At 39.0% G+C, this 25,240-nt stretch overlaps 1 protein-coding gene across 3 annotated transcripts in view; it reads right to left on the reverse strand.

Moving 5' to 3' along the window:
• Nucleotides 1-25,188, reverse strand: part of sncb (synuclein, beta) — a 75,039-nt gene extending 49,851 nt beyond the window's left edge. The window contains exons 1-2 of one of the 3 annotated variants that reach the window (XM_046031135.1): nucleotides 25,080-25,181; nucleotides 22,374-22,513 (exon numbers count right to left, since the gene is read on the reverse strand). The gene's annotated coding sequence lies outside the window, so the exon portion shown is untranslated. Of the gene's footprint in view, nucleotides 1-22,373; nucleotides 22,514-25,079 lie in introns of all 3 variants that reach the window. The other 2 variants (XM_046031136.1, XM_046031137.1) reach the window with 2 other exon arrangements.
• Between the last annotated feature and the right edge of the window lie 52 nt (nucleotides 25,189-25,240).

Here is a 25,240-nt window from a genome sequence, read left to right on the forward strand (position 1 = left end):
GTGTGTGATGAATCTGGTGGAATACCAATGGAACTGAAAAAGCTACAGCTCTCTCACACACACACACACACACACACACACACACACACACAGAGTAGGACCGTTTCTGCTGCATAGAAGCATACAGCTTTGCCTAAAACCATGCAAGAAATATCAAAGGTTTCAAGTTCATCATACTTATTTTGTGTTTTCTTTACCCTCACTGTGAAATGACCCTCTTAGAGTTCACCCCCATTTGTGTCATGAGAGGCTATATTCCCTGCTCCCCCATAAAAGGTTGACCAGCCCTTCCCGTCCTCCTTCCCCTCTCTTTAAGAAAATTGCAGCAGCTATACTATTCTGTCATTTGCAGCTTGCACAGAGACAAAAAGGTCTTCTGGGTAACATTGTTTGAATGTGCCATGCTCAAACAGACTCCCAGAACCAACAGAACTGTTCGTACAAATCTCACAGTCAGTCCTCGTTATTGTGGAGAGCTGAGCTGCTCCAAATAGTCGACATTCTCTGCAGACCCCTGCAGCAGAGTGAATCAATGAGCCAAAAGTACATAAAGATTGTGCCAATGTCTCTCACCACAAATCAAAGTTTTATGGCTTCATATCAACACATTTTCTCATCTAAATTGGTTGTGGAGCTCTCTAAAACTTTAAGAAGTTGGTCACTTAGACTTTACTTTCTGCAAAATCTGAAGCAAACAAAGCACTTCACTTGATGTGCAACTGATAAAACCGCAGTGATGCTGGCACACAAATACTATTAGCTGCTAATCATTCAGAACACTGAGTAAGTGCTAAACAAATCAAAGCCCTCAGAAAGACTAGTCATGTTTGTTTTGTCATCTAGAAAACAACAAACCTGTAGTTCTTCATGATATTAACTCAGAATCCTTTTGAGCCAAGTCATATGAACAGCGAGGCTGAGTGGAAGGGAGTCAGGGTTTTTTTCAAAGTCTAATTGAAAGAAATGCATTTCTGCAGGGCTCTTAGCTGTCCTGCCTTTCAGTTGAAAGCCTGGGCTCTGATGCCAGCAGGTAGGCTTTTACACTTCTCATGGTTCGCTCATTAGCTAAGCTGCCGCCGCCAGACAGGGCCGGAGCTTTGAAAACATTCCAAAAATCAAAGTCAGGACCAGCCAAAGTGACTTTACTTACTGGCCACCGGCTATACAGTATGTGTGTTCACACCATGATAGTTGGCTTAGATATGGATACTGTGTTTCTGCTCAACGCCTCATTGTAAGAGCTTCAGGCTAAATTGGCAGGATTCGCTGTACATGTAGAGGATGTGCTCATGCATGGGTGAAGGGACTCCGTACTGATTTCCAATAATAACATTTTTCACCTTCAGATTATTTTGTAAGTGTACCCTACATGTCTCTATACCAGCCATCTCTGTGACCTCTGGCTCTTTAGATTTCCCATCACTGTGAAGTTCTTCACTGTGCTACTCTCCTCTGGTAAAGCATGAAGAATGTCTTCTTGATAGATGAGATTTTGCCAGTAATGACAAAAGTCATTTTGCATTTATTGTCTGACTGTAAATTTATATAAGTAGAAAAAAGTACTGCTTTCTCAATTAGGTGGAACAGCAGAATGAATGACTATTTGATGGATATGAATTTCCTATCTTGTTTTCCCTCAACACGAAGAGATTTGCTACACAGAATATAATTAATTTTACACGTGAACCTTTATGATTAATAGACCGGAGCAAAACAATTGTAATACACACAAGTAACATTTTTTAAACGGCCGGCTGTAATGAATATCCAGTGTCAACAACTTAATTTGCTTTTTCAACCAGCAGTGCAAATAGCAGATTAGCTTTGCAGACAAAAACAGTGATGAGCATGTTTATATTCAATTATCAGATTAAAAGAAATTCCATAAAAGACAACATAAACTGTCTGTTGATATTTAAGTTACGCCAATAGCATAACAGGATATGGAAATGTGTCCAGCTACAGGAAGTCTTTAGTAATTTGTCTTAACTTAATTGGTTGTGCAATTTAACAAGGTGAGGCTGCTGTCTGTGGATTTCAATGCCTCTTTAGTCAATGAAACATGTGTTAAGTCTCATCATGTGCAGACTCAGTGCACTTGATATTCTTCAGACAAATTTCCATTCATAACATTTTCAGACAAAGACTGTCTGACCCGTGGCCTGCCCTGGACAATAACAAGGTCTCCTATGCTGCTAAAGCTGAGTTGCCACGGACGGCTTTTGTGCTGTATCTCATTATCAAATTGGCTCTTCGTCCTCCTTTCTCCCGTAATGTAACACGGAGAGAATTTCTGTGCTCTCTGCACTATCCTCGCATGTCACTTGATCTGGTATATGAGCCTGCCAGTTATACTGCAAGCTAAGGGGGTCCCTCTTATTTCCTCCCCTCAGTAATGAATACAATGATTAGCAGTGGCCAAACACATACAATGAGTAGTAGTGGCCAAGGAGTGAACCCTTTCAAGACAAAGCGTTGGAAATGGTGACTCACTCCTAGTCAACCGTTCAAAGTCCAGACATTATCACAATGCCCACCTCTTTTACCCTGGCAGACGAAGGCACCGCCAGACCCAGAATAGCTTACTGAGAAGTGGCCAAGTGTAATGGACAAGTCTCAGCCGCACAGTGTGCTTGTCTAAACAAAAACAAAAATCGCTGAAATGTAGGGGCAAAAAAACCCCAACAAATAACAATATCTAGTCCTGAATAAAGAACATTATGAGAAGGGAGCAGCTCATTAGCTGCAACAGTTTGGGCTGTTCAAAACAAGGTGTGACTACATGTTTCAAAATGACATCCTGCTGAGATAAACAGACATTTCTCTTCTGTCGAAGAAACATAAAGCCAAGGTGGCATAATCTTCAAGACTTCAGTAACCGCCTCCCTCTGAAAAGGGTTTTTCCTTTTCTTTTCAGAAAATGTAAGCGCTTTATCTATATGTACACGTACAGTGCTTATAGGCTCACATAAGGAGCTTTAAATCAACATATTTTAATGTCAGTGAGGCAACTATCATTTCATTCAAAACAAACAGGGAAATAAATAACCGAGTACCATCGGACTAGTTCAAAGCAGTGCTTTTTAACCTCAGCTCACTGATCGAGGAACATGAAAAGGGGCCCCAGGAGATGGTGGGTTTCATATACCAGCGTGATTTATGGTCCACCATAACAAATCAACAAGTTTAACTTTAATTGTTTTCTTTGCGATGGGAGGTGCGGTAGTTAATATAGAGCAATGATTGATGGCACAGGGCACCATGTTTGGCTTGGCACTTTGTCTTTTGCAGTGCAGCTCAGGAATTGAACCAGCTGATAGAAGCAATTAATTTAAGGAGGGAATTTTTTTGATTTAGGAAATATACAGGTTCTGAAAATATCTGCAAATTGAACAATTGCTGTGTCATGTAAAGGTAAGTATTCCTCCAGTCTTTGTATTCTATTTTTTATTGTTTAAGGAAAGAAATAAAATAAAAAATTGCCTGCATTGCCTTTATATTCTTTTTTTTAAAATTATTATTATTTTGGCTCTAGAGATTTTAATTTCTGTAAAACTTGGGGTGACATTTCATACGGTTTAATAAAGTTAGCTTCTGGTTAAGCTAAATTAGTTTGCTAAGTAATTGAGACAACCACTTAATTAAATGCTTTGCTGATGATGCTTCTATTGGAATAGTGGCTGTTAACCATTAATCAGTGGTGCACACCTAATTTACAAGGACAACAGTGCAGGGATGGGGTCTGCACAGGAGAGAAAATGGTCACACTGTTACATTAAATCACCATTAGTAATTAGTAAAGCTAGTAGCCAGCAGCACCCAGGATATATTGTGAGTACAGTAGATGACAGGATAAAATAACATCTATAGCAGATATCACAGCTGATCAGCACTCCGTAGATCACGGCACAGTGCTTTAAACATTCTCTGTGTGATAATTGTAGCCATGTGGTTTAAAGGTTCCTCTGAGTGCTTCACAGAGTAACCTTGCAGCTCCTGCCAGTAACTCAGGGCATGCCAGAGTAGGTCTATTTATTTTTTGCATTTGTTCCAGCCTGCTGGCGACTGATGCAATAGACTGTAGATGATTTACTTCTGTTGATTATTGAATCATGGAGGAAGAAAAAAAAATAGGCCTTGCACAGACAGCTATGCCTGAGTTTTAATTAAGTTTGGACAAAAACGGGCCTTTCCTCAGTCAATTCATAAAAATGACCTTCATTGTGAATTACATTAATGAAATATGATGAGCACAGCTTGGTTGCGTTGGTTCCACACCATACCGAGGGGTTGGAAAAAGAATGATTATGGTTCTGTGAGTGAGGCTGCACAGAAAGTTTCTGTTGTTACAATGGCTACACAATGCATACTGAAACTGAAAAGACAATAAATCAAACATAATTGATTGCAGTGCTGTCTTGGAGTGTTTTTCCAAACATCAATCACATTTACAATGAATTACAAGGACTACTGCAAATGCTTATGATGCAGGGCAAACTCACCACAATGAACAAATTATATTGTTGTGTTTGGTGCTGGGAAGGTGAGCGGCACAAGAATCATGGTTCATCGAGTTTAGAACGAAAAAGAATACAAATTGTTAATACATTTAAAATCAGTCACATCATCTGATTACACAGATTCCAAATTCCAAATCCTCATATAAAATATATCAACAGTTGACACCGGGACAATTGGTAATTTTAACTTTACTCACTCACTTACTTACTCTTAAAGCACTGATAACAATAATAGGAAAAAAACAAATAACCATATTATTTCTTTTGTCCTATATACAACATACTGTAGAGAGACATTTCAAAAGATTATGCTCTAAGGCAATGGTTAACGTTTAAAGGATTAGTTCAACATTTTGTGAAATTCCTTTTCTTGCTGAGAGTTTGATGAGTTTATTGAAAGATCACGTCTGCATGCTAAATATGTAGCTGGAGTTAGGAGCCAGTTAGCTTAGCTTACCCAAAAGCATCAAAAGTTTGTATTGCTTATTTATTCATATGAAAACTGAAAAATCAATTCTTTACATATAGTGTTTTGTGCTGGGCTTATTTTTTAATAAACATTACAAGTAATAAGACAACACAAGCAAAAACACGTCTGCTGTGCAGCTTTGCTGTATGGATGGCAACAAAACTTACACTCAATGCCAATTGTGTCCAAGGTCTGTCAGTCCATCATCCATTGCGTGGAGTGAATGCTGCTCAGTGAGGCACACAATACTTTGGATGTTTCCTGCTGTATATTAATTAGTTAGAATTTTTCGTATGGAAGCTGGGTAGATCCAATAATCATATAAAACAACAGCAAACCCCAGATTAGAGGTCACTAAGGGCTGAGGACAAACGGGAGGTTAAGTCTACCCACGGGGAGCTGAACTGTAAAATAAATATTTGTCTGCAAGAAAGCGGCGTGAGGCATCAAGAAGGTTATTAGTGGAAGCCACAAAGGGCCTGTCAAAGGCGGTAATGCATATCGACTTGAATGAGCTTTTACCTGTTGAAAACGCCTTTCTCAAGGAAGTTTAACATAAAAAACCTCCGCCGATTTCACCCCGTCCAGCTCACCAGTCCAACCTAGTGGGACCTCTATTACCAACATCCCCCACCTCAAAGTCACACTTATCTTGGCTCATCATGGCCCCTCACCATCTTTCCTCTCACTCTGTCCTCCTCACTGCGGTCTGGGTTTCACCAATTCCACAGTTCAAAAAAGGTTTTTTAAGATGAAAATATGAAGAACAGCTTCAGACCGGCATCCAAACCCAAATCCTGTGCTAAACACACAATGCATAACTTTATTTATTTACTTTACAAATTAGATATACAATTGTAATTTCTTCAGTCTAATTGTTAAATGAGTCCCTTCTCACCAAATAGTTTAAAGGCGCACTAATCAGTATTTCTATATTAAAGATGGGTCAAATGACAATATGTAACGTGAAAGAGGTCGCTCATAGAAGAACCAGAAATGGTTCCTTCTTTCTTTTTTTATAGATTGTCTCTGTTTCGGTAATTAAATCCAAAGGTTGGAGTCAAAGGTTGGTGAAAACTGTTAATCTGTGTTTTTATTATCAGTTTTATGAGGATTTTTTCTTCAAAGAGATGCAAGCAGTTTTATTCATTACTCTCCCAAATAAACTCTATTCTGAAGTTGGCCATCCACTTTCCTCATGCCTTTTCTCTTTTTCCTTTGGTTTTTAGTCCTGACCTCAGTTCATTCTTCTTTGCCTCAAGACTCACCAAACCATTTGTGAGTGTTTAATGATGCATGCAAATGCAAATAAACCCATGGACATCTCAGAATATTGGTCCTGAACCCAGAGGGAGCAAACAGTGCAGGACAAACAGACTTTTCCTTCTAGAGAGAATAATTTTTAACCCTTATCCCCAGGTTGGAAAAATACATACATAAGATCAGTTCAGCAGCAGAAACCAATTACGTCTCCCTTACCCATTCCTCTGCACAACAAACTATTTTATTGATCTGGTGATAATTACCTCAGTCACATCATAAAGCACCTGGAACAGATTGGTGGCTCAAATTATCGATTACCCCTGGGCTACCCTTCGTGGTTCATTGTATTGCCGCTATACATTAATTGATGAGATCTGCTTTGCTGTTCTTGCCCCTGCATTTCTCTTTGGTGCTGTGCAGGGATACACTGACAAAGGTGGTGAAACGTGCGCTATCAAAGTCATTTGTCATCTTTTCTTAGTCTTTAGGTTATCCTGTGTGCCACCCCAAACCAAGGTTAACCTGCTGTCTACCGTTAAGCTGGCCCCTGCACCTCCTCCCCAGTACCACAAAAACACTCATTTAATCTAAAACCGTTTTGGTCCAAAAATGACCTTTCATTTGTGGCTGTAACTTGGGGCCTGCCCTGGCAAGCACCAGCTGTGTCTAATGCTTCATTACACACCTTCCTTGAGGCATGTCAGTGCATGACCCTGAAACCTCTGCCCACTAGCCACACATAAGCCCTGGACCACAGTCACAACAATAGTCCGACCTCCACTGAGGCCAATAAATTTTGTCGGCAACAAATATGGAATTTTGTCTCAAGGTCTTTTTTCTCTTGTTTCTCAGTTTTTTCACAAAGCTTACTTGAAAGTGCCCATCTTATTTTAAATGTGTTAATTTGTTTTTATAGATCACCATAGCAGCCTGTCATAAGTCTGCATTGAAAAGAGAACATGACACACAGGAGATGCTCTGCTTGAGTCCGTCTTTGTGAGCTTTGTGTTTGTCTGGGTATCAGAAGAACAATGGCTCCTGGCACTTCCCCGGATTCCTCTTTCTTTAAATTATGAAAATACATCATATTTTGAATCAAAAATAGCTACATGAGTGATGTCTGTGGATACAATGAATTGCTTTTCACATGCCCACCCTTTTTTTTACTAATCCAGTTAGCTTTGAGAATGGTTGACCTGCACACTAATCAGTTCTTTAGTGGTAATAGATTAATTAAATACAAAAATGGATTAATCAATATGTCTACAGGGAGCAACTTTTAATTAGTAATTCTACAACATGTAGACAAAAGGTCAATAATAGAAAATATTCCCAGATATGTAATTACTGTAAGTTGTAAGTGTATTTTGTTTTGCTAAGATCCATTGAAAAACAAGCTTATCAGATGAATAGTTTATAATAAATAGCTGCCTATCTGTTTGGTGTATTAATGCCACCCTGACAAGTGCCTTAATTAGGGGACTGAAAGATACCACATAATTTCCACTATGGGAGTATTATCCTTACTACCTATTCAACCACAGAAGTCACATTGAGAACTGGAGCATAATCTAACATCCAACACAAAACCGCATGATTAACTACACAGAAAGTGATGCAACCTTTGTGGAAACCACAATACAAAAGCCTGATTTAAGTATGGCTTAAAATATGCTCTTAAGACCATGCGTTTCTTTTACATTGATCTTATAATAATGGATCATATCATACAACAAATAAGCAATATTGGCCAACATTTTAATAAGATTAAATCCTGTGTCGTACGAATACATGTACATGATTGTATTGTTGATTAATCTATCATCCTCCATTCATCAACGTTGACTCTATTTTCCCCAGTCTGCAGCTTCTCATATTCAATACTGCAAGAAGTTAATATCAGGGAGCAGGAATTAACATGATATACAGCACTGACTGCACAGTGCAGCTATCTCCATGCACATGGTCCTGCCAGCAGGAAAGGTTGTTGAGGATAGAAAGCTCACCTTAGCCATCTGCAGTGAACCAAACTGGCTCTGGGCAGGTGTTCAACATGGCCAGGTGGAAAGCAGCTGACACAGACATAGCTCCCCCGTGCTATTTGTCACTGTAAATAGCAATTGTTTCTTCAATATTAGAACTGGACAGGAGTGAGCATCCAGCCAGTCTTCCTCATTCTCCTCTAATTTAGACAATTAAAAAGAAAGGTCATGTGAGGAAACAGATGGCTAAACTTTAACCGTGTGCTGAGTCTGGTGGCTGAAAGAGACAATTGGCATTTTACATGCGCCATTCACGCACTCAGGATAATAGCAGTTATATTTACTAAAGGCTTCAAAGTGCATATTTATGCAAAGATTGCTTTTCAGAAAACCCCACAGGAGGCTTTCTGGTTTAAGCCTTGCACATGTTGTTGATACTTGTTTGCATGTTGAAGTTGTTGAACACTAGCAGGTTGCCCTCAGTGAGACGTTCCATAGAAGACATCTTGATCCCTCTGGGTATATTTCATTGCTTTCCATCCTTGTGTAACATACAATGTCAATAAGGTACAAAAAACCTAGCTTAAATGACGTTCAGCTGCTTTATCTAAAAGACGATGTGTTGTCAGATGTAGATGATATCAAACTGTTTTTCCAAGACAGTTTTCTTTAATCATCCACAGCAGAGGGAACTGGTGTAGCCTACACACTGAAAAAAAACAACAACAACCACTATAAAACCAACTGAGAGTGCATCTGGGAGAGGAAAGGATACATTTTCTGCGCTCAGGGACAGGACAATTAAAGTAAAATAAAGTCTGCTAAAGTTAAAACAGCCTGGTGAATCTCCCAAGAGTAACATAGGAAGCTCGTGCAGGCGGTAAGGTGGGGAGGAACAGCAAACAGAAAGTCGTCACACTTCCACTCCCTGTAGAGCCGAGCTAAAAGGAGGGGAGACATGGATCTGGAAACAGTACACTGCCTCCAGCTTCTGTTATTTTCTATTGCAATGCTTGTGAAATTCCTGCTGATGAGGTGATTATACTGGAACATGTTCTTCTTTTAATCTGTCTAGTTACTGACAGTGGTTAATGTTGTTCTGCGAGTAAAGACATTTAAAACTAGTATTTAAATACTGAGAATAGCACATACAGTAGCTGGCTCGGCATAGACTTGTTTAGCGCTCGGATTTGTTTGGGGTCTGTGAAAAATGCATGCGTACTTTCATTCCAACATCTGACCCCACTGTACATACAAACACAGTACAAGAGTATTTGCTCTAGGGATTTTGTTGGGGGAGGGTGGGTTGAGCCAACATCTACTGTCCATGGTTGTTAAGGTTCATTGGGCCTTTTGTGAACAGAGAGTGCAGTGTGTATGCACCGTAACCGACAATTTTGTTTCAGCATGCTCATTATTTCACCTAATAACACCGCTGCTACTGGATGGATGTGAGATGAAAGTTTTCTCCATACTTCAAAACCTACTGAAGAAACACTGCGTCTGTATTCAAAATGTTTAGATCCCAGAAAAAGAGTTTTACTGCAGACTTGTGAAGCGGTTCTGATGTGCCTTTGGGGAATGCTAACTTTTCCAGTTTATGGAGCATCTGACAATACTAAGTGGCAGTGCCGGGCAGGTTTTAATACAAGGTGCCACTTGGGTGCTTATGCATGGACTTGGATTGCATCATCTGCTACAGAATGTGTATGTGTGTGTGTGTGTGTGTGTCTCCCTGTGTTGACACTAATCTCTGTGAACAAGCCACAGCTTGCCATGAGTGCGTCATTACATGCATCTCTTCACTCACCAAAACTGACTCTGGCATTACACTATACAAACCAGCAAGCTAAACAAACTGTCCTGTCAAAAACCTGCAGTCAGTAAATGTCCTAAACAGCACAAACACTTAAGCCCAAAGAGAGTGATAACCTGGTAACTGTGACTCCAAAGTCAACAGATGGTGAATAGATGACTAGATGAGCAGCCAACAGCCTTTTCAACACTACAGACAGTAACAAGATCGAAAAATGTATCTCCACCAAAGGAAAGTTGCTTGGCAAAGACAAACAAGCATCTGCTTTGTTCTATGAGTTACAGGAAATGTAACACTGTTGAAATAAAGTCATGGTTTTGAGTGAGAATGCTTGAATGTTGTAAGATGACTTCCCTCAGGCTGGTGGACATTAGCTAGTTTCACACTGATACTGTAATAAAAAAGTGTTACTGCAGCAGTGTATTTGTATGATCACAGACAGTATACACGAAAACACTGTGCTTTGCTTACAATGTATGTAACACTTTCCTTGAACCTTGAGAGAGACTGTTAGGACACAATCTATGAAATTTGTTTTGTATTCTGTGGAAAGCATCTTCCCATTTTTGCTGTTGTTGGATGTAATTTACTAATAACATATTCAAGGGGTGGGGGGGGGGGGGGGGGGGGCACTCTTTAGGTGCAAAAAATAAAAGTGTTCGCATGAAGCCACGAGACAGTTTTATGCACATGGTGAGAGTCTTACCGAGAAAATGCTGCAATAAAAAAAAAAAAAAGACATTTTATCAATATTGAAATGGAAGTGTTTAATTTAGAAGTTGAAGTCAAAAGGGCGTTTTTTTCCTAATCTTGCCTGGAGTGTCTGGTGTGAGGCAAAAAAACAGGCTTGGATTGCAATAACAGAGGCAGTGATGCTGTGTCTCTGTCAACATGAAGTATGCACTTTGGCTGATGTCAATTACTGCGGTAGAGACTGATATGGAAATTAAGGAGCACTCCATTGATGGCTATAAGTGCAAACAAAGCCAACTTTGAAGCTGCATTGAGAGATATTTTGGTTTGTTATCAACTTTTTATTGTGTTTTTTCTTTTTTTTTTTTTTTTTAAACCCACATCGTGAAAATGCAACATTACAATACCATATCACATCCCATGTCCAAACTATTCCATGCTAAATCCATGGATGGTGACCTTGGAGTCCTCTGCTGGACATATACATTTCCTGTTTATGTAGGCAGCTACATGTAAGCATCTTATCCAAAACTACTCAATAAGCCAAATATATCTTAAGGCTGTTTCTGAGTGGTTGTTTGGAAATCTTTCTTCCCCCTAGTGGTCGAAAAGCCTTTTAATACAGCTTGACAAATATTTAGTAAAAAGTCCGGCAATGTGTTGCAGATAGACTTTTTTTAAATGATCCTCTGAATCTGGTTATTAAGTAGTGACCATAATGTTTCTGAGCAGAATATCTGACTTAAATATTTTATTTGAAAATGAACCGTCAGTGCTCTCTTGTGCGCAAACTATGTAATATAGTCTATTATCAAAATTACCTCAAACATATTTTTTTAATTTGCCCAGGCCCATAATCAGGGATGGGCAAAAAATGCATCAAAATATATTTTAAAATAAGTTCTGAATATTTTATATATCCATGTGATCCCCAGATGGAGGTTACGGTGCTTTTCTTTCGTGCACACCAATGAAAACATAACATAGGCTGGAAATAGCAAACTAACGTTAACTGTGAGGGCTGCAAATCAGGTTAAATAGTTAGCTAGAACGTTACATAAATTGGTAAACAATTTAGTTGCCTTGGCTAATATAACAAACACCAAAACTTAACAGGAATTGTTAAGAAGTGCAGTAATTTATACTAAAAAATGGATAAAAACATTTCTCACTATGACCTTCTGAAGTTTTGGATCAATTAGTAGTAACTATTCCATTAGCTACTAGTAACTACTCCCATTTTACAAGTAACAATTGATTAGATACTAGTACTTAATTTTTAGTTACTAGTAACTATGTTTTATTGTCTAGTAACTATTCCATTAGTTACTTTTAACTATTTTTTTAGTTACTAGTAACTATACGAATAGTTACTAGTAACTATTTCCATTTTACTAGTATCTGTTATTTAGATACTGGTACCTATAATTTAGATTGTAGTACCCATTCATTAGTTACTAGTAACTATAGCAAAAGATACTAGTAACATAAAAAAATCTCACTAGTAAATTTTCTTTGGTTACTAGTCATTCATTTATAATTAGTAAAATGGCTTGTTGATAGTAACATTTTAATAATTACTAGTAGCTAATGGAATAGTTACTAGTAACTAATAAATAAGTAGTATTAGCTTTTAAATAGTGACTAGTGAGCTTTAAGGAATAAATGTTAAAATGGCTTGCCATACTTTTATAATATTTGAATTTGATTGGTATATGTCAGTTCAACTTTTATTCCGTCATTAAGAACAAATTCAAGTAAGACCTACTTAATGAATCCAATGACCATTCGTAAAATGTGCTTCTACTGTATGTGTGAAACCACAGATTTAGGCATATTATCTGATAGTGAACTAGACCTTCTCTCATTCCACGAAATCCTCACCAACCTCTATTCTGCTTGTAAAACCAGCTGTTAACTGTCGGTCCCCAGTTTGAGGGGAATGACAGCGAATCTTAATTAAAAAAGGAACAAAACACCAGTTCCAGGGGTTACAAAAAAGTGCATCCACAGATAATATTTGGGAATTACTCTTACAATTACAGAAAGTAATTTGAGAAAGTAGTTTATTAGCCTGCTGCCCCTTCATCCAGATTTGACCTTGCAAGCCCCTGTACCAGAGGACCACCAGCAATCCATGATTCATTTAACAGCTTCTGGGCCTTTAGAAGCACTCCAAGCACATGTACTGTTGATTAAACGCTTTGTGGGAAAATTCCTATTTAAAGCATACGCCACATGAAAATTAATGATAACCAGCCGTGCAGAAGAACACAGTGCAGAAGAGCCACGGTGGGCAATTTATGAGAGATTCACTCCAATTTACAATTCATTCTGTAATCATCACAATGTTTCTTCCATATACAGCATAATGTAATGCACATTTGTGAGTGGGTGGAATTATAAAGACTATGACTAGGCCACTCACAAAATGATATAAATGTCATTACAGTGCATTCAAGCAAGAAATCTAGCACAGGGAACTAGAGATTAGCCGCTGGGTGGGAACGCTCCACATGTGCCCATAAGAGGCTAACAGAGTCAGTGAGTGAATGAATGGGTGATTGAGCAAACTCTACTGAAGTTTTTGTATGGCCCTGAATCTGGTTTGGAATTTAGCTAAGGGTATGTACATCTTTGAACTAGGCCAAAGTAAATTTCAAAGGACTCCACAGCCCCGCTTACTGTCAGAGCCTTAAGTGAAAAAAGAGAAAAAGTAAATCTAATGCTGTAAAAAGTAATGTTGTAATTTCTATTTATTTACCCCTGTGTTGTTAATGCCTTTCATGGCCTCTCTGTCATCTCTTCCTACTCTGTGTGTTCTGAAAAATATCTTCCATTTCACCTGCAGCTTGTACTTGCAGGAACACTGCACATCTTGGACTCAACACACACACATCACCAGGACCTTGTTGATGGAAGCAATCCATCATGTAGGGTTCAAGGGGTTATTAACCAGGTCTGTGCTTCATGGTTGTGCTCTCAGATCTAACACCCTGCCCCCCATCTGTCCTAGACCTTCTGGAAGTGTCATTTTGCATCTGGCTGGCTGTTTGTTAAACTGCACAACAATATACCTGTAACTTCTTTTAAAGGGTAACAACACTGAAATAGGAGATTTAATTGTGTTTTCGTTTCTGTTACAGGATAATTCAACCTTTGATGTGACACTGCTGTGCCCAGAAGTGACAAGCTATGTAGATATTGTGCCAAATTCAAAATATAAAACAGACTGATTGCTTGTTTTCAGCACACTAGCAGCGTGGCTCTGATGATGGTACGTCGGTCGGTTGGCTCACCACTTTGGTTCAGACATAAATATCTGAACAACTATTGAATGGATTGTTTACCAGCTGTCCTTTTCAGACCATGTTGCTGCTGTCTCTTGGTCGTGCCGCTTTGCTCTCTACAACATAAGGAAAATCAAGCCCTACCTTACTCACTACGCCACCCAGCTTCTGGTACAGGCCATGGTTTTCCCTCGCCTCGATTACTGCAATGCCCTCCTAGTGGGTCTTCCAGCTTGTGCGGTGAGTCCCCTACAAATGGTTTGGAAGGCAGCAGCATGTCTAATTTTTGATCAACCCAAAAGTACTCATGTCACTCCATTACTCAGCGACCACCACTGGCTACCCATTGCCCCCAAATGAAATTCAAGTCACAAATGCCTGCATACAGAGTGACTCAACCTGATCTCACAGGTTGTGAGTGACTACTGGGTCTGCACCCATCTACCCATACTCCACAATACAAGCTTATGTTCCTTCTTAGCCATTGCGCTCCTCCAACAAATGCCACACACTTCCTCTTATAACACCTCTAACCCCTAACCTCTAACCTCTAACATGCACTTTACAATTGTCTTGTATCGATTGCACTATTTTGTTAACGCTTACATCTTTCCCTAGGTATTTACCCTATTGATGCTGTACGTGCTAATAGCACTTATTAGCATTTATTGCTGCTTTTACAAGTATCCATTGTCACTTGTAGATCTCTTACTGTGTTGATGCATGTATGTTGTTCCTCAAATGAAAGTCGCTTTGGCTAAAAGTGTCTGCCAAATGAGCATATCTAAATTGTAAATGTAGACATTGGTGGTCCCCAAAAGGTGAATCCTACAGACTTTGGTGATTTTGCCCACAAATCTAATGACATTTTCTGTTTGGCAGTAATTAGCAAATGTTACTACAGCATGCTAACACGGTAAACTAAGATGCTTAGCATGATAAAACATTGCAGCTGTTAACATCAGCATGTTAAGCATTGTCACTGTGATCATGTTAACATGCTGACATTTAGCTCAAAGCACTGCTGTGCCTCAGAGATGCTCACAAGTATTTGAGCTAGTGTCCAAGTCAAGTCTCAAGTCTCTCGTGGTTATTACAGATGTTGTATCACCCGCTGCGTTCAATCCAGGTTGCTAATAAAACTTCATAGCTATAAGGAATACTGTTAACCTGTTTTTCATTTACAGAGCACAACCATGTAATGTGCAATGCGATTAATGACAGCTTATTAAATAAGTCAATAAAACTGTGACGTTGCATAATCAACAATAAATCTGTCTGTTTTTAACTTAAAGAGCACAACCATGTAGCCTAATGTACAATGCGTCTACAATTAATGACAGCTTCTAAACTACTGTAAGTCAACAAACCCTGTTGAGTTTCAAACCCAGTGTAAAGTTAACTAAATGATACTGTAAAGTTACATGGTCAACAATAAAGCTGTAACATGTTTTTAACTTACAGAGCACAACCATGTAATGTGCAATGCGATTAATGACAGCTTATTAAATAAGTCAATAAAACTGTGACGTTGCATAATCAACAATAAAGCTGTAACATGTTTTTAACTTACAGAGCACAACCATGTAATGTGCAATGCAGTTAATGACAGCTTATAAACTACTGTAAGTCAACACATCCCCCAGACTCTCAAAACAATAAACTGTAACCTGTTTTTCACAGAGCACAACTATAATGTGCAATGCAATCAATGACAGCTTAAACTACTGTAAGTCAACACACCCTACAGACTCTCAAACCAGTGTACTGTTAGGTTATAACAAAATAAAACTGTAGGATACATGATCAACAATAAACCGGTAACCTATTTCCAGCCAACGGCAATACTTAACGTGATGGCAGCCCGCGGGACGTAAATGATTACGTTAATCGACCACCACAAGTTTGGCAAGTAAACAAACCCTCGTTCATCTTTTCATAACGAACGACAGTCAGAGTAAACCTCCTGTAGCTCGTAGCTGAAGCAAGAAGCAAGCTAACGTTAGATGGCCAATGCTGAACTAAATATGTTCACTCACCACATATTTGCGTTCAGCTCTTCTTTATTTGGGTCTTGTTGTATGAAGTTTTAAAGCCAAAGTGTATGATAAATGGCACCGCAGCTGCCGGTGTTTGTTGTCCTCTCTCACGTGCGGCTGTGTGCAGCAGATGTTACGTGTTACGTAGGCAGGTTATGGGTAACGGAGGGAGGGAATAACAGCAAGCTCATCAGACGTTTCCTAAAAAATAAACATTGTCCCGCACCTCGAGTCCGAGTCGAGTCTGAAGTCTTTTGAGGACGAGTCTCAAGTCGAGTCTGAAGTCACTGTGTGTGCGACTTAAGTCGAGTCCCCATCTCTGATGTGCCTAAGTACACTCTCACAGAGCTGCTAGCATGGCTGTAGACTCTCAGACTGGTCTGCTGAAATCTCAACTTTTGGATGGGTTGCTATGGACAGTAGTACAGACATTCACAGTACATAGAGGACAAATCGTATGACTTTCATTTAACTTCTCCTATAGCTCCACCAACAGACCAAAGTTTTCATTTATGCTGAGAAATACCTAAACATCTACAGTACTGAATGAAATGGTACAACAAGTTATACCATTCATTCCCCTGACTTTTCCTCTAGTTCCACCATGACGATAATGTGTATTGTCCATGTTTCCTACAGGATGAATTGTAATAACTTTGGTGTTATGGTCATGTTCTATGTAGTATGTGTATCACCACATACCTGCAAAACATTCCCATCAGCCTCTGGTGTACTGTTTTGTGATAATTACCTAATGTTAGCTTGTTTACATGCTAGACTATGATGGTGAACATAAATATTATACCTGCTAAACATCAGCATGTTAACATTGCAGTGTTTCCCCTATATTCATTCTGCAGCGGAAAAACAACACTGCCGTAAGTTTTCACTTTGGCAGTAAACGTACAGTGCAGGTTAAAGTGTGGCAGTTAATAAATGCTGTAGCTTTTCATGACCAAGAAAAGTCTGTCTGTTGTTTTCCAACTGCTGGAAAAGTGAAGGGGGTGGCAAACATCTCCCCTGGGCTTCAGACTCTAGTCTGGAAGCTTAGCAGGAAAGCCCAACAGTGGGGACGGATGCAGCACACAGGCTGACATTTACTCACTATGGTTGGTACTGCATGGTTGATTTTCACAATAAGATGTTATCTATATCATTGCCTTTGTTTGAACTTGAAATGTAAAGGCTGCTTATAAATTAAGTTGCTGTATTAACACTATACAGGGTTTGCATCATCAGAATGCAGCATCTTAACCAGCCAGCTGCCAGTTGAAGCCTCTTGGTTGAGTGGTGATCAGTGCTTTCATGACTACAAAGCAAGTCCAGTTGGCTTTTAATTTCTAGATAACCCTTCGCCTGCACCTGAATTTTCACATATTTCTTTAGTGTAAGCATTTGCATGAGAAAGACTTAGGGGTAGGGGATTTCTTAATGTGGCAGCTGTAAGGTAGGAGATAGGAAAGAAATTACTGAACAACTTCATCTAAATAATAAGTAAAATTACTAAATTATAGGCTAAACCACCAGCACCTGTCTGTACAATGCATTTCAGTAGCATTTTTCTAACCTTTGATGTCATTGTGATACAAAGGATCCTTTAAAGCAAAAATGTCTTTCCTGTTAACGCACACAAGTACAGAACAGTGTATTGGGCTGTGAGTGCTTTTCAGTACTGTGGCTGATTGGATGCAGTATACACTGCAGGTGCTGCTGTTGCAGGACTGTGCGTTTTGGCTGTTAAGCCAGTGTACACCAGGCATTAAGGTGGAAAGCAAATGTTAGAGGTGGTGCAATTGCATATATGGTCAAAAGGTTTGCCCTAGGCAGCATGAAATGAAGTAGAAGACATCCACATGAACTGAAAGTGTCTCAACTTCAATGAAAAGGTGTGTGACACCAGTTCATGATCATATGGAGACAAGAAAAAGTGAGAGGTCTGAATGTAAATAACATAGATGTGGAGTTTCATTTAGTGGCTGAGCTGTCACACAGTCAGACACACATCCACTCTGCACACACAAGGACGGTTCAGACATCTCTAGCTAACACTAGGTAATGTCTACGCTGTACATGCAGTAAATTGTGACCAGTTAACATAGACTGAACAAACAAGCGTTGAATATTGTGGTGGAGAAAATTTGCTTTGCATTCAGTCTGCTAAATACAAATAAGATCTATTATGTTGTATAATATAGATGTGCCTAAAGAACTGGTTGTCAGTGTATTACGACCGGTATATTTGTTATCTGCTTTCTTGCTTTAACCCGATTTCTCACATTAATGTGTGTGTACATACAAGCCTCAGAAAAACAGAAATACACAGTCAGATACAATGAATTAACTTAACTAAATGAGGAGGAGAGAAGTCACAGATCAAGCCAAACACAATCTCACCATGGCTACCAGCTACTTGGCTATTGACAATATTGACCAGAGCTCTGTCAGACACAACTGAGCAGTTATTTTCAGCAGATAGTACGTGTGTTGCAGTGAGAAAGAAGTTGCTTTCTTTAAATTATACTGTAATCAGCACAGTGTCAATCTACAGTTGTGTCTTGCTCTGACAGCCTGTATTTGCCTCACAGCTTTGTAGTAGTGAATGTATCAAGTCAAGTCATTTCATATGTCTTTAAGCATGTTATTTGAAATAACTGCAGTTACAATCATGAAGAGCTCTGTATGTAACTGTGTGTATGTGTGTGCGTGTGTGTGAGTGAGTGTATATGCAAGTTTGTGACAGCTAAGATAATGAAAGAGGTTTGCTTGTTTTTACATTAAGTCTTGGGAATAAACTGTATCGAGGACAGATCCTGACAGATTAAATAAATAAGGTAATTTATACAAAGATGAATAAATAAAGAAGAACTATTTACCAGAGATATATACATTTATGTCTAGTGGCCCGTCAGGCATGCCCTCCAAAATGCTAGTGGAGAAACACACTGAGCTGCAGCACACACAAGGACAAAATGTCCGCCTGCTGCCTCCCCTTACCCTCAGACTCCCTACTGAATGTTAGAAACCAGTGCACAGTTAAAAAGTTAGGTATGAAATATAAAGTTTTTACTAATTAATAACTTACAACTCTGAAACATTTTGCTGCAGTGTAGGTTATGAAGCTGGTTTGGGATGTTCTGCCTGTGTTTTGGGATCATGTACGGCAGAACCAAAGCCATGATTTGAATTCGCCCTACTCTGCTTCTGATCGGCTAGTAGTCCATACCTAGCGTATGTTCATGTTCATGTTTAGGTAGGGGTAGGTGTAGGATTGCAGTTTCTAATGGAGGACTTAGTAGCCAAGTGTACATTGCAACTCAGGAAAACATAAGCAAACACCCCTGTATCAGCACATGTATCACATTTAGAAAACAAATTCTGCAAATAAGTAAAACTTCAGCAAATTATGTAACACATTAACAATTTGACGATGACGACATGAAGAAAGCATTGATGTTGACGAGTAAACAATAGATTTTTCTGCCTCTGTTTCTCTATTTTCTGCTTATGTGTTGTCAAAGTGGTGACGATGTTTTCTCCATTTGCTTTTGTTTTTTTATTAGTGTGTGTTTTCTTAACTTGCAGTCTGTTGACCTCTCTTGGCCACTGTAGTTTTGGATTGTCATGTACTATTAAAAAAGTTATAGTATATTTGATTAAAAACTGTACAACAGTACAATATTGTTCTGTTTGCCCATGACCCTGTGTGCACACAACTAAAATCTTCTTTTTGCTGGAAGCTGGCTGTTATTAGAGCCCTCCGGATGTTCTTGGGTGCATTCATTTGTTTTGGGTGTCGGACATGGGTGTAGCTGGTGGTTGTGGTTACCAATTGTTTTATTTTTTATATTAACGTCCACTGTCCGCTGATTATGGCGGCATTACCACGGCCTCAGGCTAAATGTCGTCTCAACAGCCCATCAAATTGAGTGACAAGTGCTGGCCTAACCTGCACACCTCAGGGGACAAATAAAGGGCTCACAGTGCACTTTGTTGCCCCAAGGTGAAAAGTTGCATATTGTAGCCTTCAGGAATTAGTTTTATTCATCCATCCATCCATCCAGTGATTTCTATGAATTATAGGCACTAGTTCTATTAGAATGTCTTGTTATTTTATCTGTGCAACCAGCTGTGAGAGTGATCTTACATGAGGACCAGTCCACAAAAGTTACTAACCATCCTCAACAAGACCTGAGAAAATGACAAATCCAAAACAGACAAATAATCAAAAACAATGTTTTTTTTTTTTTGAACCCTTAGAGTTAAAGCACAGTAACTCGAGTAGCTGTCTGGCCTATGACCATGACTTGTGTACTATTATTTGTAGTGTTTTTATCATCATGTATATTTTCCACAAGACTGTGGGAGTACATACAGTTGTAATAATTTTTTTTTTTTGTTCCAGCCATCTGTGAATTGAATTTGAATTTGATTTTGGATGGTCAACTGTTGATCTAATTAGTGCTCATTTTGTAGTTTTCAAAACCACTTTCCGCATCTGAAAAAAAAGCCAGGAATTAAACTCAGGACAGCTTTTTTTTGCGCCTAAAGTTCAAACCCATTTACTTTTATGTGTCTGCACCAAGGCAAATGTCTGCACCATCATTAAAAGAGAGTGAATCACTACTATTATAGTATGTAGACATTTTATTCATTAAAGCCTCTATTCACTGAGAATAATTAAACTGATAATAATGGCACTTTGTAATCTGCGAAATGAAAAGTAAGGGCTTATCTTTTAAAGCAGGAAACATTTTAATGAAATTATGAAGTGGTGTTAGATCAATCTAAGAGCAGTTTTTAGAAATGCTACTTCAATATCTCTATGTATCATTTTTGATGTGGTTTAAAGTACATTTTAGTTTCAGATATCTGGTGCTTTATGAAGCCACTGTAAAACTGAGATTATCTCAAGTTTTTTGTCATCACGATTACAATCCTCACATTAACCCCGGCTATTATGCTTCCTCAGCTCATTGATAAAGCGTTTGCATGCTGATAAGTCTTTGAACTAACCCTTGTTTGGGTATCATTATTATTAGGATGCTATATAATGTTAGTTACAGCAACGCATGAACTTCTGTTGAACTAACACATAACTACATTTATTCATGTGTCTGAGCTAGACATTAACCGTACATGCCCACATGAGCAGATGGTAATCCACATTTAGTGATTCATTAAATATTACCTGCCCTAGTAGTTATAGTGGCCATTACTGAAATTTGGTCATGCATTATATAAGCACAATTTTAAGATAGGGCAACAACCACCATAGGGTCAAGCTAATTACACACTGTGTTAATACAGTATGTTAAGGAACTTTGTCATGTACAGAATGTACATTGTTATATTCATGCACTGATTCTGTTGTGAGTCTATTTTATTTATTACAAATATGGATTACATGCAGCTAGAGTTGTTAGATATCAAAGAAAAGCCTGAAAATGTCAGTGCTAAACACCGTGGTGGAAAGTAAATACTACCCACAGGTGTTTAAGTTATTGTGGTTGATTATACCTCCTCAGGTTTGAGTTGTGCACAGCTATGTCAGGATTTCAATGAAGTCACCAAACTTCATGTAATTATAAAAATTATATTGTTGTTGCTTGTCCTGCAACAAAACTAACAGGAGAGTGGGAGAGATATCTGAATGTTTGATTAGGCAAAAACAGTGGAAATACAGTGGTTTTATTATAGGAATGCAGGGTCTCTGAACTGACTAAAAGTTCATAATAGTTGAATTAGCTCCACCTCAACCAGCTATGAAAATCCTGCATACATTTCAACGCATTACTAGTGCGTCCTGTCTTGTAATTCTTCAATTCTTTCTTTCTTGCTGCACATACTTTAGCCATGAGGTTTCAGATTGCAACCACTACTTTTCCAAGCGTGTGCTCCTCCGCGTACATGTGTGTCATGTATGTTATGGTGACTGAGACCAGCAAAGAAGCTGTGTACCTGAGTATTGGTAAAATGACAATAAATCTAAATTGAACATTATGAAGCAATCAACGTCAGACCAAAAGTTGCTGGCTGCCCCTGCCTCGCATCACTATTCATTTTAGAAACAAATCGCTCTACATTACTGTTACATAATTTCTTGAAGGCTAAAATCAACAATTCGATATAATACTGGTGCTACACAGGATAGTAATATGGATGGCATTAGTTAAAGTATTTTGCAATGGACAACATTAGCAACTTGTTGGCGTTAGCCGGCGAGCTAACGTTATCTTACTTGAATCAACTTAAACATAAAATCACAATATATTTCACATGCTTTGCAGTAATGTTAGCTTACCTGCCCAACAGGATGAAAGCCAACTCTGGGTCAGATATTATATCCAAAACTCCATGATCTTTCCAACGTTAACCATGTTTTTGCCCGATGTCTGTGTTTTGGTATTAGTGGACTCCATTTCGTTAGCTGCCGTGTTGTTGCTGTTTAGAATCAGAAGGCAAGAGGTCACGGGAGCGTGCATAAACATCACACCCTACGTAAACCAATGGATTTTGCGGATAATCTGACCTGATTTCTTTACATAGGAAGCAGTTTACAGACTGTTACAGTAACCGAAAAACCTGGAGAATGGTTCGTTTTTACGTGATGTTACAACCCTTCTACAAATAGTCAATAAAAAGTGATTAATTTAATTAAAAATTTACATATAGCACATTTCAGTAAATTTTGCTGATCGTATTTCTGTATTTTGACTCAAGTAGAATTTGTAATGCAGACATTGTACCAGAGTCCTTTCCCACTGTGAGAGTCAAATCAATTTCATTTATATAGCCCAATATCACAAATTACAATTTGCCTCAAGGGGCTTTACGATCTGTACAGCATACAACAATCTCCGTCCTTAGACACTCAATTCAATGAGGAAAAACTCCCCTAAACTAAGCTGTATGTGTAATTCCGCCAACAGCTTATGTGGTACTCAGACTGCATGATTAAGTACTTTCAGTGTGACAAAAACTGTCCTTGTCTGACCATCACTGAAAAGGAACATGATGCATATAGAACATCCCTAAATACATTATTTAGCCTCTCTGCCATCTTCAATTAAAGAGTACAGTGATCTCTTTTCATGTTATTTCAGGGCAGGCTTTACCAGTGTACAGTAAGAATACCCAAGCATCACTTCACCTAAGTGTCTGTTGAACGTGTCTCAATGTGCACAGACCAACGTGCCTTATAAATTAATTTTACCATGGCAACCGCCCCTTTCTCTGGGGTACTTTGACTACAATTGCAATAAAACACAGAGGAAAACAGTTGGACTTCAGATCCTCCCACTTAAGCCTTGAAAGGTTCTTCTAATTAATTCTCTATCTTTATGATCAAAGTGAAACTGGTTAAACACAAAGTTTATGCTAAGAACGCCAGAATCACTGTGTTTCATTTGCATGGAATCAACCAGAATGATAGGACGTGGTTTGTTTTCCATTTTGTACTTGTACTACTGCCACTAATGTGGCGTGATAGCTGCTCAGTAAAAAAGTAACGCACACACGCATGAACGCACTCACACACGCACGCACACACAACAAAACAAAACAAGACACTTTGCATGCTATCCACATTGAAGTAATGTTTTGGCATCCAAATATTGCATTTATGCTAATAACATGTATTAATCACAGTTGTTCCAATACATAGATCAACAGTTTAAATGAACACTGCTGCAAAATATCAACAGTGAATACTGAAGCTTCCTATCCATTAGTCATACATAATTGCAGCCTGCATCAAATTAGAGGGGATGCAAATGCTTACAAAGTGCCAAGAAAGTCTCAAATACTGATGTTTATTTTATTTTTTTACAAGATAGAACATTGTCTCCTATAAAAGTGTGTAATTTGTTGAATTGTGGCAACAGGAAGCTCTGTCCTATTTTGCTGCTTTTTTAGATGAGCCTCTGACATGTGAAAAATATCTGGTCCTCGAATGTTGATTAAAAATTGATCTTGACTGTATGTAGCCAAAGATGCCTCTGTACATTACCTGTGGTGTTTTTCAGCAAAATTAAACAATGTTCTGGTACAATGATTGTGTGCTCAAAACGATTTCTACCTCTTTACTGCAAACGTCCACCCACCTGCGGTCCTATTCCAACCTGAAGAGTGACACTGTCCGACACTATGTCCTGATTTAAAGGTAGGCTGGCAAATCCGTTCACCTCAGGAAAAGTTGCCTCGGGGAAAAGTGCCTCAGGGGGCAAGTGCGCACAGTTGTTATTCCTGTCTGTCTCCATTATGTGAGATTTAAAACTGCTGTACCTTGTTTACAACACTGTCAAATTTACAGCAGCCGCACTGTCTCTCCTCTGAAGATATTTGTGAAAGAGGGTCGGAACAACATTAATGTTAATCAAAACTGCCACTGTGTTGTGATGATGTGTGTGCATGTTTGGGGTAATCAGACGCCAACGTGGGATGGCTGCAGTGAAATGAGCCTTTTGTGTTGTTTGCCTTTGAGCAATTAAGTGTCAATTGCTCATTCCTCTCCTTTCTAGAGAAGACTTGAACAGATGTACAGCCGAAGATGAATTGTTTCAGAGTGGAGGGAAACTCTCGAAAGGTTTCAGTGATATTATGCGTACCCGCAGATGATACATGGGTCAGTGAGGCTGTTGTGGGACTGTCTTGACATTTCATTATTGATAAATAAGCTTAACAACCCGGATATTATCCTAACCTCTATTAACTATTCATAGAGTGAGCGCGCACCTTTGTAGCTTAATAAAAGAAGCAGGACTGCCAATGTGTGAGGGTGTGTGTGTGCCCTTGACGTGCACATGCCTCGCTCACATATTGTCTTGGCTTTGAAGGCAAGCTGTCATGCATGTTTGATCACAGGCAAAAAAAACCCAGACACTCAGAAGTCCCACAGTCTTGGCAGACAAGAGAAATGCATCTTCTAGAACAGTGAATTACATTTCAAATGCTGATCCTATGCCATTTCTCCACTCGCATATGAATATTTGCTAATGACCAAACACACCTCCAGAAACAGGCCGAGAATAGAAGGGCTCCTCCTCAACATCTGCTCTCTCCGTCTCAGCATGGATTCCCAGGAGATCTGAAAGACTAGATTCCTTCCTCCTTTCAACCCATCCTCCCCTCTATTTACTTAAAGGGCACACTGAAGGAGCAGGTTGTCCT

This window comes from Micropterus dolomieu, linkage group LG19 (genome assembly GCF_021292245.1).
Source record: "Micropterus dolomieu isolate WLL.071019.BEF.003 ecotype Adirondacks linkage group LG19, ASM2129224v1, whole genome shotgun sequence".
Lineage (NCBI taxonomy): Eukaryota > Metazoa > Chordata > Actinopteri > Centrarchiformes > Centrarchidae > Micropterus > Micropterus dolomieu.